General features: G+C 42.5%; 1 protein-coding gene across 7 annotated transcripts in view; it reads left to right on the top strand.

The window, feature by feature from the left end:
- Positions 1–15,402, top strand: part of ITSN2 (intersectin 2) — a 100,142-nt gene that overhangs the window by 4,844 nt on the left and 79,896 nt on the right. For 3 of the 7 annotated variants that reach the window (XM_075144945.1, XM_075144942.1, XM_075144944.1), the window contains exon 1: positions 5,117–5,207. The exons of 1 other annotated variant lie outside the window; for it this stretch is intronic. The gene's annotated coding sequence lies outside the window, so the exon portion shown is untranslated. Of the gene's footprint in view, positions 1–5,086; positions 5,208–5,625; positions 5,781–5,948; positions 5,970–15,402 lie in introns of those variants that run through there. 3 more of the 7 variants (XM_075144940.1, XM_075144938.1, XM_075144939.1) reach the window with 3 other exon arrangements.

Consider the following 15,402-nt stretch of genomic DNA (forward strand, 5'->3'; position numbering starts at 1 on the left):
ACCCCTGTTGTGTTAGGTGTGGAAAGTAAATATTAACTGGTCCTTTTGTTTATCGCACTGTTATGTGCCGCCAGGTTTAAATAAAGACCTAGACTAAAGATAGCATCTAGCATTTGCTCAAAAGGAAGAAAACAGTTGTATACTGATGTAAAAATGAAACCTGGCAGCAGCATTAAGTGAGGGCTCATTGCTTCCGTATTAGCTGAGGGGAAAAAGAGGAGGTGTGAAAGCAAATTTAGCATGAATAATAGAGTTGAATCTAGTAAAGGGGTCAGAGCTGTCACTCATCAGGTAGGTGTGGCTGTCTTTAAGTAGTTCTTTATAGCTGGGACAAGCTGGACTCTCCAGATGAGGAAATGCCTCTCATTAGCAAGCAAAATTAAACAGGGCACTGCACAAGGAACCTGTGCAGATCGCTGTGTGGCAATTTCTGCTTTTTGATCACTCAGAAATAATTGTGCTTTACATTCCTTGGTCCCTGATCAGTAACTGTCCACATAACACAGCTTATTCTTGGCAGTAACTGATTTTTGGTGTTCATTTATATTCTTGCTTAACTTTATATGTTTTAAACAGACACTTGCAGAAACATGTCTGTCAACAAGCTTAGACACTGCCTGGTCAGAGAGCTTGGACAGGGAGAATAAAGCATCACTTCTGGTGTGTTTCCTGCAGCACAGCAGAGAAAATAAGCAATATTATGGAGTAAACTGAGAGCGGAAAGAATTCATATTACCTTGTGCTGCTCAGTTCAGGCTAAGGAACTTTATTGACGATCTCATTTGCTATTAGTGGAGATCTTTCCTTATTACTCTAAAGATAGCAAAATTGCCTGTAACAGGAAATTGAAGACAGAGTACAGATAATGATTAAAAAGTAAAGCCTTAACGTGAAAATTGAGTTGCTTTTAATATTTCTAGTTTCTCCATCTTCATTATATCTCGTTAGCTTTTGCTGTTGTATGTTGGGTTTGGCTCAGATATAACAAGGACTTGCAGGATAGTAAATGATAACATAGTAATACTAGAGGATGAGACATTGCTTACAGTAAATTCTACTTCTGTTCTGCTTCTCTCACACATTTCATCTTAATTGGTTTCTTCTGGGTAGCTGCTGTGCTGCAACCCTGCCCCTGTGTCTGGAACAAGTCTCTATGCTATCATACCATCCATTTCTTCTCCTTTCAGCTTTCTTTTCTATTACTCATTATTTATTATTAAGTAATTTCCCTTACCTTAATGGCTTTCTGAGACAAACAAATTCATACTTGCAGTTTTAAGTTGCTTTGCCACTGTCTACTCCTTGCTAGAAGGGTACTAACTACCACCAGAAGTGACTTTTATTTCACCTAGTACTTGACATCAGCCCCCAAAACTGCATGTTGCCGCATGTTGGAGCTTGCAAAAAGCACTCTCCGCAAACCCTGAGATGCCCAAAGGCAGCATCTGCATCAGTGCCTTTAAAAACTCCACCTTCATAAAAGTAGAGTGTTTTTCCTTTGAACATACTTTAAGCAGTAGTCAAAATCTGAATGGAAACAATTTTCATTCTAGCAATCCAGAGGACAAAATTCTTCATTGTAAAGAAATGGTAATGCAGTTACTAATTAAAACAAACCAAAAAAATTAGACAAAGTAGATGTAATACTAGTTTGTGCCTCAGACATCACTAAAAAAACATCTAAGAGTCTTCTCAGGTTGGGTAAGAGTTAGTTCAGCTTCACTTTAAGGATACATTTTTTATAGCTCCCACTAAACTTTGGATGTCTACATGCTCCAATTACAAGAAGAATGACTGAGGGGCTGCTGCATTCAAATGTGTCTTCAGAGCAGCCTGTGAGTCCTGCTCCTCTTCCTGCTAATTAATTAATCTTACAGATATTTATTGTTCTAATACCTCTGATTAGCTCTGGTTGTTTGTGGTATGCAGATGAAACAGCATTCAGCTTGTCTAGAATAAGAATACATAAAGCTTTGATATGCTAATTACTTACACCAGGTTTTCTCTCTAGGCAGTCAGCTGAATGCTGCATTTTCTCTGACTTCTCCCTTCCCAGGCAACAAAGCTCACAGTTGCAGGTTTTCCTGGCTTCAGTTTTGTATCAGAGGAGGTATTAGGCAACATCTGTAGTTATCTCAAAATGAGCTACATTGCTGCTTTTCTATAGGGCTCTCACATAACATTAATAACACAGATGGGTCCTTCCCCACCTGTCATATTTACAAGAATCAAGTATCCCACTGTCCTTTATACACTTCCTGCTCTGTGCACTTTGTCACCTCAAAGGCAATGGCAAAGCACCATGTTTGATTGTCATTCTTTGTTTAATAAGTTTAATAACTTATCTTCAGATAGCAGTATGTTTTCAGACAGGAGTAGAGAAGCAATTTGGAATTTTTTTCAATATCATATAAGGACTCTCATTCCCAGTAGTGAAGAAGGCATATGGATCTTCTTTCACATGCACAGATCGGCAAATCTGCATATTAAAAAAAAGCCACTATTGCCTTTACTTAGCATATGTATTATCTAGCGTGGGGAGGGAGGAATGTTTAACAGTAAGAACACAAAATATCAAAATATGTAATTAATAGTGGTAAACTTTGTTAGGGTACAAAATTTGCACGTAGTGTTCTAAGGTGGTATTCAAAGCTAAGATGTTACAGCTTCCAGGTATCTGCCTTGTTTCTGTCGGAGTTTGCAACAGAGGCAACGGAGGCAGCAAAGCAGGTAATGAGAGTCACTAAAGGTCATATTCTAGCCTAGCCATAGGCTTAAGTAGTTGCAGAACTGTAGATAAAATTAAAATCAACTAAATATACCTTAAAACTCACCCCCCCGTATGATTCGTCTTCCTTTTGATGATGTGCACAAAATGCATGCCCTGCCACATACCCGGCCCCCAGCTCAGCTTCCCAACTCTCCCCCCTTATTTCTGCACAGCCTTTTGTCCAGCAGGACAAATGTCACACACTACATGGCCCAAGTCCGTTTGCTTGGCGGGACCTGGCGGTAACATTTATTATAGAAGAAAAGAGCTGTGGAGTTCCTTGAGAAGACACTTAGTTCAATGTTCAAGGCAGGATCAGCTGTTTTTACCGCACTCCTCAAAGATATCTGTCTAACCTGTTCTTAGAGACTTTTGTTGACAGATTTTTTCTACTGCCCTTCCCAGTATTTTACTGTAATCACTAACCTGATCTTTTTCTTCTTATAAGAAGAAACACGTTTATCTGGTTTACTGTTATCTTAATCCTCCCTACAATAGCCTTTATGAACCTGTAGACTGTTATGTCCGACACAAGCCACTTCTCTTCAATCCAAAGCAGGTTGTAGGTGTTGCGTACACAACAAAGTCACATTTAGAACTATGCTATAACACTATAATGTGTACTAAACGGATTAAAGGCTGCGTTTTAAGAGACATTAAAAAGTAATTCAAATGAAAAATGTCAGATGAGAAACTTTTTAACTGGGCTCCAGAGGAGGTTGTTCTTGACCCAGGGCTACTCTATTAGCTCAGTCAATTATTTGGAACTAAATGAAGCACTGCTCATGAAATCTGCAGGTCACTTCAAAATGGTCGAAGGCCGAAGGCCACAAGGGTTGGTGGCCACCAAGTGATTTAAATCACAAAGTCAGCAAGTGCCCTTTGAACAACATATGTTTTAATCCTCCTACATGGCAAATATCTATGCATCAGAGATGAGGTTGCTGGCTGTGCATAGGAACAAAAATACAAAGCGTGCTTTTGGGCTGGAAGTAAGGAAGGAGAATACTGTGTTGTCTTCAAAAGCATTGAATCAGGTGAGGGCTGAGGAGATCACAAGGGATAAATACATGAATGCAAGCTGCCAATGCAATGTGGCAGCTGTAACAGCAAATGCAAACATTAGATGTCTGAGCAGAAATACTGAAGAGGAGCATGTGCTAGTATGTGGCTATGACCATTACATGGCACGATAACATGACTACTCTGGAATCATGATGAATGATAAAAGGTGTAACAAACCGGAAAGGCTCATTAAGAACCCAGAAGAATGAGTCACTGGGAAAATCTGCTCTGTACGAAGGTGATACATAATTATCTACGCAGCAAAAACATAGCAGAAAGGCGCTGTAATCTTCTGTACATAGCAAGATCCATTTGCTGAAGAAGGAAAACGTTTAAGGTTTAAAAATGATGGCATTTTTCATGCGTTTTCTTTCTATAGGTTTCTTTAATTTTTGAAAAGATAAATCCCCGAAACCCTACATATTTCAGTATGCTGAGCAGTGCCAGGCGCTAGCTGAATTTAGTTCCTCGTGCCAGCCTCCTCCTCCACAGCGCCAGTGCCCCAGCGGGACACGATTCCCATTGAGGAGCATCACCAGGCACTCCCAAGGGTGCTGTCGCCCCTCGCCCAGGGGTGCACAGCCTAGAAAACTAGCTTAATCTGGGAGTCCTGCCTGCGCAGAATGATCAAACCGGAGGCGTTCGCTTTCCAGCTCCCGTAAGAAACTAACAGTCGAGATAGGACTGAGATTATTTTAACGTTTATTACCCTTTTTGTCTAAATATAGATATACAGCTAGAAAACTAAAGAAAAAGTAATTTATGGGGCAGATGACGAGGCAGCGGCTGGAATCGATAGTGAGAAAAATTTCAGTAAGGGTGTGGTAAATTTTCTGTCAGTGAAGGTCTTTACAGGGTAGCTTATTTGCAGAAATCATCCCGCAGAGCAAACGACGCCGACCGGCGCCTGCAGCACCGCTCGCTGCGTGGGATGCCCGCCCCTGTGCCGCAGAGGTCAGGCCGGGCGAGGGTAGCACGTCTGTCTTTCCCGTCTCGGGATCCCAGCAGGGCTATTTGGGCCAGACCCGGGCGGCGGCACCACAGGGCAAGGCGACCCTTCATTTAGGCTCCAGCCTTGCACCCCAAGTACTGATACCCCCCCGGCCGGGGCTGCCTGCCCGCCTCTCGGGAGGCGGTCGAGCTCCTCCAAGGGAACGCCGCCAACCCCACGCCCTCACCCGCGACAGCCGGGCGCGGAGCCGGCACTCAGCGGCGCCCTCGTCCCGTGCCCGCCGGCCCCGGCCCCCCCCCGCCTCTTCCTTCCCGGGCGGCCCCCGCCCCCGCCGCCATGTTGTGGGGCTGACGCCGCCGCGGCGGGAGGCGGAGGAGGAGGCAGCCCGTGCGGAGCAGGCGCTCACGGGCAGCGCAACAGGTACAAGCGGCGGGGCGGCCTGCGGCTCCTCCGCGCCCAGAGGAGCGGGGCCACGTCCCGACCGGCCTGGACCCGCGGGGTGGCCTCGTCCCCTGGGCGCGGGGGGCGGCCGGAGGAAGGGAGGTGCGGGGAGGGGGGGAGCGAGCTCCGGCGGCGCGGAGCTGTCAGCCCGGCCGCCCCGTGGGGCCTCGCTGCGGGCCCGGGGCGGCGGGGCACGGCTGACCTCGGCGCTGCCGTGCGGGGAAGCGGGTTTTATTTATATTTTATTTATATTTTTTCCCTCTTTGAGGGTGGTGGGGTTTTGTTTTGGGTTTCGTTTTTTTTTCCTCGTAAAAAATAGCGTTTTGCGTGCTTTTCGCCTTGCCGGACAGCAGCTGACTTGTCCGACTCCCCGGCGGGGCCGTGGGTCCCCCGCCGGCGGCGGGGCCGGGCGCTGTCAGGGAGCCGGGCCGGGCAGCGGCTCCCCCGCGCTCCCCGCCGCCGTCCCGTCCCCGGCGGGAGCCGCTCCAGCGTTTCTATGGGAACTGCTCTTCCCGGGAGCCGGCTCCATCGCCGGGCCGTGAAGTTTGGCCGGTGAGCTCCGCTGCCTGTCCGCGGGGCGGGGGGAGGCGGCAATCCGGGCAGAGCTGCCGGTAGCGACGGAAGCTCCTGCTGCTAGCGCTGCTGCTGCTGCTTTGCTTTATTACGGCTCTGCAAGGGGAAGAAGTACCGGTGTCGGTGCCCAGGCAGCTCAGTGTCTACCCAAGGGAGCGCCCTGGCGAGGCGAGGTGATTCGGACGCGTTAAGAGACCCCGGTTTGTTGTCGTGATGGTGATTCTTGCAGTTACTATGAAAACCTAGTTTGGAGAAATTGAACTGGTTGCTGAACTTAAAGTTTGTAAACTGTTTTGTCTGTAAATAGATTGGCTTTCCTTGGACTTGACTTCACACTATGGCATGTAGTAATTCAGAAAACAAAATGAAGCCGAGACACATGATTCGGTTCCCTAAACATTAAGATACTGTTTTGAATATATTAAATGGTTTTCATAGCAGTTGACACTTTGACATCTGTCACATAGCAGAACTTGAAAGTAGATGGTGCTTTAGATAGTACCTGTGATCTTTAACCTACGCTCATAGTGGTTCTCCTAAACATCAGTTGGAAATTCCCCATCTAAAACACCGGAATAAGAAATTAAAAGCTGCTTGCCCTTGCATTCCGGCTGCCCTATTATATGCACCGCTCTTTTGGGAACCTAATGTTTTTTAAACTTGTTTTTGTTCCTGCTTGCCGGTGGTGGCAGCAGCTCCCACGCTTGTATGTATACAGAAAACATACAAAGCATGTGAAGCCATACGGCTTTGCCACGATGTGGATAACATCAGTGGTACATAAAATGCAGCTTGCTTTCAAGAATTTTAAATTGTTCATCTGAAATTTGGTTGAAATTCAAAGACTATAGCTGTAACAAACATCTATATCCACTGATGCAATAGTGATGTTTAGAAATAATGAGCGTGAGGAACTAATTGGATAAATAGCTAGCTGGGCTTCATTCTTCTACTAAACTTTGTTAATTTTTGTTTCCTTGTTTCCACTCTACCTTCCCTGTTTGGTTTGTCTGTATTTTTTTATTCTGTACCTCTGGATATTTAGAGAAACCGTAGTTCAGGCTCTAGGCTCTGTACGATGTTAAAAGAATTGCACGCATCCCTGCGACTTGGATTTAGGCTGCTCTGTGCTTTCTGTTACACAGGAATTTTGGTCAGATTAGCCTCCTAACTCAGATGCCTAAATTAGATCAAGTGAATATGCTTCTCCTCTTAATTACTATCCTGAGGGAATTGCATTTATTTTTTTCTCCTCCATCTATACAAGACTTAGGGTATGGGATGTGTTCCTGACTGAGTTGTTAGCTGCGACTGTAATATAAACAATGAGTATGTTCCTGTAGCACTAACAATAACAAAAATGTGGTACCTATGGGTTGTTTGTGCTAATCGCCGCATGGGGTTATCTACCATAGGTGGTCTTCTGCTATCAGAGCTTTAGAATCATAGAATCATTAAGGTTGGAAAAGACCTCTAAGATCATCGAGTCCAACCGTCAACCCAACACCACCATGCCTACTAAACCACGTCCCTAAGTGCCTCACCTACGTGTCTTAAATACTTCCAGGGATGGTGACTCAACCACTTCCCTGGGCAGCCTGTTCGAAGGCCTGACCTCTCTTTCAGTAAAGAAATTTCTCCTAATGTCCAATCTAAACCTCCCTTGGCGCAACTTGGGGCCATTTCCTCTCGTCCTATGGCTGCTTATTTTTTTCACCATTCTTCTTGTGGACAGAGTGAGATAGGTCAAGGCAGAAGTGACGCATGGATGGTTTTGGACTGTGCTGTTGAGAAGGCTTTATTTATTGAGATTCAGGTATTACAGTAGTTGGGACCACGGCAGTTCTTATAGTAGTTTTTTTTACAAATATTTCTGTTGTAGTCTTTAATATTGAAAAGTGAATTAATTTCATGCCATAGCAAAGTAGCAGCTAATTTCTGTAGGTGATAGTAATTCTTCATTGAGCTACTCATCTGGAGCTGGTGGGGAAAATGCGACAGCATTTGAAAAGTGAAAGGTGACGTGCGTGCTTCGTTTTGGGGCATTGTCAAAAAGCTTCACGCCCCTTGAAAACAGGTGTCTGTCAGGAAAAGACCTTGTGATTAGTTTCTGAAGAGCAATGTAGTCCAGATCACTAGTTCCTGTTGCAAATTGAGACAGAGGTCTCCGGTCAGAGAGATAACCCATTAACTAACAGTTTACAAGTAAAATCTCTGCTCTTACCTCAAAAGATTGAGTTTGATCAGCATGTAAAATTTGTGAAAACAGCATTTCATGAGATTTTCTTTTAAAGTTTGGAGCTGTTCTCTTTGCCTTTTTAAAACTGGTTCAAAAGTTGGACATCTTTATTCTCAATGTTAATTTCTGGCCTATTTTCACTTGAAAGGAAATATCTCCAATATCTCAGTTTTTAAAATAGCTTTTAACTGCTTCCATTTGCTTTTATCTACCTAAAATGTAGTCATAGAGTAATATTGTTTTGAAGGGACTTCTGGAGATCATCTGGTCCAACCCTCTCTAAAAGCATGGCCAACTTAGATTAGGTTGCTCGGAGCCATGTCTGGTTGTTTTTGGACTGCCTCCGAGGGTGGAGATCCCACAAACTCACTGGGCAGCCCTCTCCAGTTTGGTATCCACGCTTGCTCAGAGTGCATCCCATCCTGTTGCCCATATTGTCAGTGAAGACATTAAACTACTGGCCATGGTATCGACCCCGGGGGAACATCATTAGTTCCAGCCAGATGGATTTAGGACTACTGATCACAGCCCTTTGAGTCTAGTGGTCAAGACAGTTTTCACCCGGTTTACTGTCAACCTATTCAAACTGTATTTCACCAGTTTGACTCTAAGGATACTGTGGGAGACCTCGTTGAAAGCCTTTGCAAAGTCAAAACATGCTGCTCTGCCCTCATCCACAGAGCCAATCATCTCAACACAGAAAGCTATGGGATGTGTCAGGCGTGGTTCATCCTGGACAGATGCATGCTGGCAATTTCCCATCACCTTTTTGTTCTTCAAGCATCTGTAGATGGCTCCCAGGAGGATTTGCTCCATAATCTTTCCAGGGACTGAAGTCAGACTTAGCAGCCTTTTGTATTGTTGAATTGTCCCTCTTGTCCTTCCAGAAGACGGGTGTGATGTTTGCCTTTTTCCAGTCATCAGGATCCTTGACCAGTCACCATAATCTTCCAAAAATCAGAGAGCTTGGTCTTGCAATGACATCAGCCAGTGTTCCTGGCAGCACTGGTGCTGTGATTTGTTCCATATATGTGTATGCAACTGCTATACTTCCTTGCTTTCAAGTTACTTTATTTTGACTTCCGAAAGCTGCTTTCAGTTCAGTGTAATGCCACATCTCTTGGCAAGGTATATTAGATGACAGATCCTGCTGTGTTTTTAAGTTTTGAGGGGAAGCTTGACGTAAACATAGTCCTTTTGTGAAAATTGTGAGAGCAGTAGGTTGTTGACTTTGTGAATTTGTGGTGTTGCTTTTAGATTGGAGGGTTCATTTCATATGGCTGAATGATGTGGGAAAGTCAGTGACCTTTTTTTACCTTTCTCGTCTTAAGTGATGATTGGTCATTATAAAGATAACAAAGATAATGTAGAGCTAATTAGAGAATTCTCTTTTTTTATGACTGACTGACCTATTTCAAGCACTATCACTTGTCAGTAAAACTTAACACAAAGTGTACTTTGAGGTTCAGAGGTTGACCCTAGGTATGAGGTGAAATAGGGTAGTTACTGTATTTTTTTTAGCTTTAAAATCATGTTATTGCCCTTTAACTTCACCTTTTAAAATTGCATTTCCTTTTGAACCGTGGTTGCTGATAGGTGATGCAACAGACTATTTTGGGGGGAAGCACTCTTGTTAGAGTGCCTGGTTGGATTTTTGGAAGCGCTAAGCAGCTGTTTTAAGTGATCCCGAAATTTTAACATATTTAGTTGCATGAATTGCCCGAATTGCCTCTGGACATCTGTTTTTGAATCCAGATCAGTATAGAACTGGGAGGCTTATCTCTTCATGTAAGTTCAACTTCCTTCCAGTGATGGACCGACGTAAACTTAAATTTTAAGCCAACTGTGAGCAGTGCCACTGGTGAAGCCTTGTTTTCTGCGGCGTTGGCTGTCTGAATCTAATCAGATGTAAGCTTTTGTTGAAGTTTTTCTCGTGGTCAGTATGTTTAGAACATCTTTCAGCCATGTGGATTCTCTGGTGTCTAATATTAGTACCCAAACGTACAGCAGTCTTTCTCATTAATGGGAGCACTAAATTTGGTAGTGTCTTCTCTGTCAGGTTGCCTATTTTCATGAATCTTGTAGGCAGTTAAGATCTTTGCAAAGTACACCCTTCTGTTAAGTTTGGTTCATATTGGATGATGGGATTCATCAAAGTACATATTAACTACTTGTGTCTCATACCCTTAGAAAGCCAAGCTAAGAATTTAAGCATGCTGGTTACTTGGTTACTAGCATGTTACTCCTTTCATTGAGTAACTTGTCTATCAGGATTTTTCTTATTATTATTCTCAGATTTATTTAAGGATAAGTCTTTCTCTAGAAAACAAGATAGGTTATTTTATTTCATGAGGTGTCTTCAATTCTTCTTACATCCACGCATACTTTGTTTTATTGCCTATTGCAAGATTATACAGAGACTGTAGGAACTTGTTTTTCTGGTACCGTTGTGCCATTAGCACCAAATGTTCAAAAGATGAGGATCAGGTCACACAAAAATCATAAAGTAAAAGTGGAGCTGATGAAATTTCATTTTTCTTCAAATTCAGAATGTTTAAAACTTCGTCAGTATAAGAATGTAGCCTGGCCAGGTTGGTTTCTTGGATCCTAGAGTTAAAGTAATGGATTGAACATTAATGTATAGGTGAGCAGAGTGTTGTGTAACTCTTATTTTCAGAACACCACATGACATGCAAATGATGTAACATGATGACAGTAGCAGCACAACACACTGGAATTACCTAATAGAAGACAATTACCTGAGAACTATTTTTAAACATTTTTGCAGTTACAGATAGTTGAAGATGGTTGATCCAGATGAGTCACAGCTTCTTTGGAACTGCGATTCTGAGAGCAGCCAGTTTGACTTGAGACATTTTGATACGGGATGTTGTTGCTTCAGCTTCAGAAGTAGCAGATAATAATTCTGAGCTGGCTCTTTTAGTGAAAATTTTCAAGGATGGTGCAAGTAGAGCTTGTGAAATGCTGTGGCATCAGTCATGAGTGATATCTGCAGTTAGTGATTCAACAGCATACACATGAAGTAAGGGAAGAACAGGAAATGGGAGTTACTCTTCTTTGTTTCTAAAAATATTACAATTGGAATGCAAAAAAAATGACCTATTATGGCTATACTAATAAATGTATCAAAAATCAGAGCTGATTTAAATAGTACTTCTAGTCTTACCTTTCAGAGGTCAAGAATTTTACTAATCAAAATCTAAAACTCTCTTGCTTTTTCTACTACACTCCTAGTGTAGTCATAATATTATGAGTTTCTTAAGGTAGGACAAGTGTCTTTCTAATTGAGATATACTTTTGCTCATAGGGACTTGACATGACATTGAGATGTGTGTCTAACCCAGGTGGTAATTGATTCCCTAAGTTCATGAAATTCATTTGTAGTGGTCAAAACATTATTACTGTATGCTGTAGAGCTCGGTGTTAAAGGTTAAGAGACCAAATTTCAACTCCATGCTCTGAAGGACTGTTCTTGGTAATATAGCATGGATGGGACTTATGGCTTAGAGCAGGGTCAGAAGCAGGAGGCTTCAGCTGGGGCAGGTGAGAGGTGCTGTGGCCACGCTTTACCCTGGATCCTGCCTGGGTCCCAGGTCCACCTTGGGACCAGTGTTCCTACCAGGGCTCCCGTACTGGGTGGGACCTCTTGGACCTCTATTACACCCATGCTTTTCTGTCTTGCTTTGGGGAATGCATTTTTACCCATCCGTTGCCCATCAGAAATAATGCTACCTAATTAATTTTTCTTGTTTTGACTGCCTTGTGCTGATCTTTGCTTTTTCTCCCATGAGGTTTCCCTGGTTTTTGTTTCATCAAAGATAAACTAAATTTTTTTGCTTTAAAGGCCTCCTGTGGCCTGTCTCCTCTCTGCTTGTCATCTCATTCAATTTTGAGAAGTTAAGCCTGCAATAGTTTTGTGCATGTGCCCAGTTTGAAAGCAGATACCTGAAATGTAAATCCAAGTCTCACTGAATGTTTTACCTTCATTGGTTTTACAAATAGTGAAAGATTGTTCTCTGCTGAGCCTAGAAGACTGCCCACATATTCTGTATCTTTTGTTTTATGCTTTGCTATAGCAGTCCATTAGATGTTCTGTATGTTTTGCTGTTATCCGGGACTGAAAGCCGAGCAACAAGTTAAGTAGCAGCTCTTGTATCATAAGGAGAAGACAACATAAGAATTCTTCTGTTAGTTTTTTTTGCTCTTGTTAGGAGGCAGATTTTGCTTGTGCTTCTGATGCAAGGACAGGAGGAGGCTCAAAAATTTCCTCTTAAGATGGCAGGATTTCAAATGAATAAGCTCTTAAGTAATATGCTCTGAATGTTTCCAGTCATGGTTGAAGTAAGAAAATGATGAAAAGAAGAGAAAACTCATCAAAGATTTATGTTTTGCCTAAGTCCACATTGACATAAATTAGGAGTCATGATGTGGAAGTAGAGAACTGCAGGTTTCAAGGTGTTTGGACCTCACCGAACAGCATCTCAGGGCTCTTGTACAATGCTTGCAAATATTTAGATGTGAGAATTGGTGTGTCTTAAAACAGGATCTAGAAAAAACAGCATATGGAGTGGGGAGTCATGTAAATTAGAAAGTGGGAAGCAAAAAAGACGAGTGTATTTTAAGTTACCACCCATTCAGGAGCAAGTGTATCTCACTCAGCTCTCTGGAAAGGTTATGATATGCAGCCTGGAGTTCCTTCTCGAAGGTAGAAGCTTAGAGCCTTTAAAAAAAAAAAATCTTGTAAATAATCTACCCTCTGCTTTTTTCTTTTTTTCTTTTTGTCTTTTCCTTTGTAAGCAAAGCAAGCAGAGGTGGTGATATCTGTCCGTGTCTGGGATCAGGCTAGTGAATGTATTCTTGCAGGGTGTGACAGAGCTGGGTTCAATTCCCATCTTTTCCTGAGGAAGTTCATGTATGTGTCTCCTGGGAGAAGGGCCAAGGATTTAAATAGTGAGCTTCCTGAAGTGGGATTCTCATTCCCTCCTTCAGAATTTCTTCTTTGCAAAGAAGAATCAAAGCTGGCGGGGCATGGACAGAGAGGGACCTGGGGCTCTCTGCTTTAATGGGAGAGAATTTCACGTAGGAGGTTGAAGTCCTGAGTTGGCGTTACTATTCCAAACACTGTGCATGGGTTTCCTTAAACGACTGTGCAATAAAATGCAGGAAAGCCTTCTCCTAGAAGGAAGGAAAAATCGGTTTCAATCTCCAGAGACAGAGGAGGGAGTTGAACTGGGTCTTGATATTTTGAATGGGTGCTTTCACAGCTGAGCAGCTATATAAGAAAGGGAGTAAACCCATCAATACTGATCACACAATTATGTTTTTTAAACAGAAACAGAGATTCTTGTATTTTGCGTGGCATCCATTTTGCATGGTCAGTATATTCAGAAAGCCTGTTAGTCGGGCAAGGTGGGCGGAAGGATATTTGTCAGAAAAAAACATTTTCTGCCTTCTGTTTTAATCCCTGTTTGGAACGAAGTTGCTCTATAACAGTGAGCAAGGAAGGGACTTCGGACCATGGGGTTAAGAAGTAAAATGTTTAACACTTTTTTTTTTTTTTCCTTTTCTTGAAATGTCAAAATATTAACTAAGGCTTGCAGTACTCTTATCCACAGTAACAGAGGGGAGGAGGAAGAGCTAGCGATCTGCTAGCTACCCGGCTTCGGCTTCTTCGTTTTGTTACTGATGTCATTCATTTGTTATCAGAGTGGGTGGACTTTGTGAAGCTGGCCACAGTGCATTTTGAAAAGGCCATGTCACTGTGTATAACTCCACTGTATAAAGGAGATAAATTCTTGGCCTGCCAAGATGTTGTGTTGTTTTTATTTTTTTTTTTTTTTTTTAATCGGTCAACTTTTCTACCGATATGTCTTGAACAAAGAGAAATTCTAGACTGTGCTGTTTATAATGCCTCACCAATGCTTATTATTCTCTGGTTTTCAAGAGGGTAATCCAAAAAAAGCGCAGAACAACTACATGGGCTATTATACTGTCACTGTTTGCTTTGCAAATCCTAAGGAGTAGTCTTTGTGTTGTCCAGATCTACAGGTATTGCAAAGAGTAAGTCGGTCAACTAGCACTGCAATCTCTGTCCTTGCTAATTGGTTCTTACAGCAAAAATGTGCAATATATCTTCTTACTGTCCTTGAGAAAAGCAAAAGAGTAGTAGTGTGTCCACACATGCTGCTTCTATGGTACTTGCTTTCTTCCAGTTAAAACTGGTGGGACAGAGCCTAATGCACCAGACCTTCATTCCTACTAAAACTATGTGGCTGTGGTTTTTCTGAGAAATATTTTGAAAAAAACTGATTCAAGTATAAATATTAACAAAGATTGTGGTAAGACTGTTCTTCATACACCTGTGATGGAAAAGAAGCTTTTTCTTTTCCCTTCCTCCTGCAGTCTGCCCAGCTCTAATGTTTTCTAATGCTTTCAGCATGGTCCTAAGGCCCCCCTGCTTCTTGCAATCTCCTAATTTCTTTTCTCAACTTGTATCAACTATAATGAACACGGAGAGAGGGAGCAGAAGCTGCAGTTTGGCAGGTCAGTTTGTGAAAACAATTAGTGCTTTAAACATTGGGCTTGTTTACAAGAACTTGCCGTTCTGCTATTTAAACGTAACATCCAAGTTTTCCTGTTTTCACCCTAAATGGCAGCAGGGCTTAATGTTGTCTACAGTGTTTACGGGGATATTTGATCCTGTTCTGTTACAACATGGATTTTGTGCTGTGGCTGCCACAGTTTCTTATGACTGATAACTGAGTTCACCAAGCGCCTCTCCTAGAACATTTTGCAGAAACAAAGCATCTTCTGTGAGATATTCTGGTTGTGATGGCCATTTTTTCATCTATAGCATCTGTTTGGGATACTGGTTATAGTCTTTTCTTGATTTTTTTTTTTCCCTCCCCCCCCCCAGTAAATGTTTTTGTATGGCATTGGGTTTCTCTGTAGTATTATGTAATAAGGTTCTTTGGAAATTTACAGCTTTCACCTCGATTAATGATTAAAAGTTATTAGAGTTGTTCTAAAGAAAGTAAGTTTGGCCTAAAGTGAGAATATTTTGCTGGGATTTCCCTTGGTAAATAAATGGTGCACGCCTGTGTCCTAAAGGTGCAGGGTGCTTTTACAGATGGCAACTAGAGCAACTTTATTTGAAATTTGTGAAAATAAGCTGCTTTTAACTTTGATATATGCATGATATCCAAGCGTTTGGGGCGTGCTGTGGAAACGTAGAAGACAGAATACTTATTGAGGGCAAGCTCCATTCTTTGGGAAGGATTGTTTCCACAGACCCTTGAAAAATGTGTGTAGGCTTTGAGTTTCCTGGGCTGTTTCCCTAAA

The sequence above is a fragment of the Calonectris borealis genome, chromosome 3 (genome assembly GCF_964195595.1).
Source record: "Calonectris borealis chromosome 3, bCalBor7.hap1.2, whole genome shotgun sequence".
Classification (NCBI taxonomy): domain Eukaryota; kingdom Metazoa; phylum Chordata; class Aves; order Procellariiformes; family Procellariidae; genus Calonectris; species Calonectris borealis.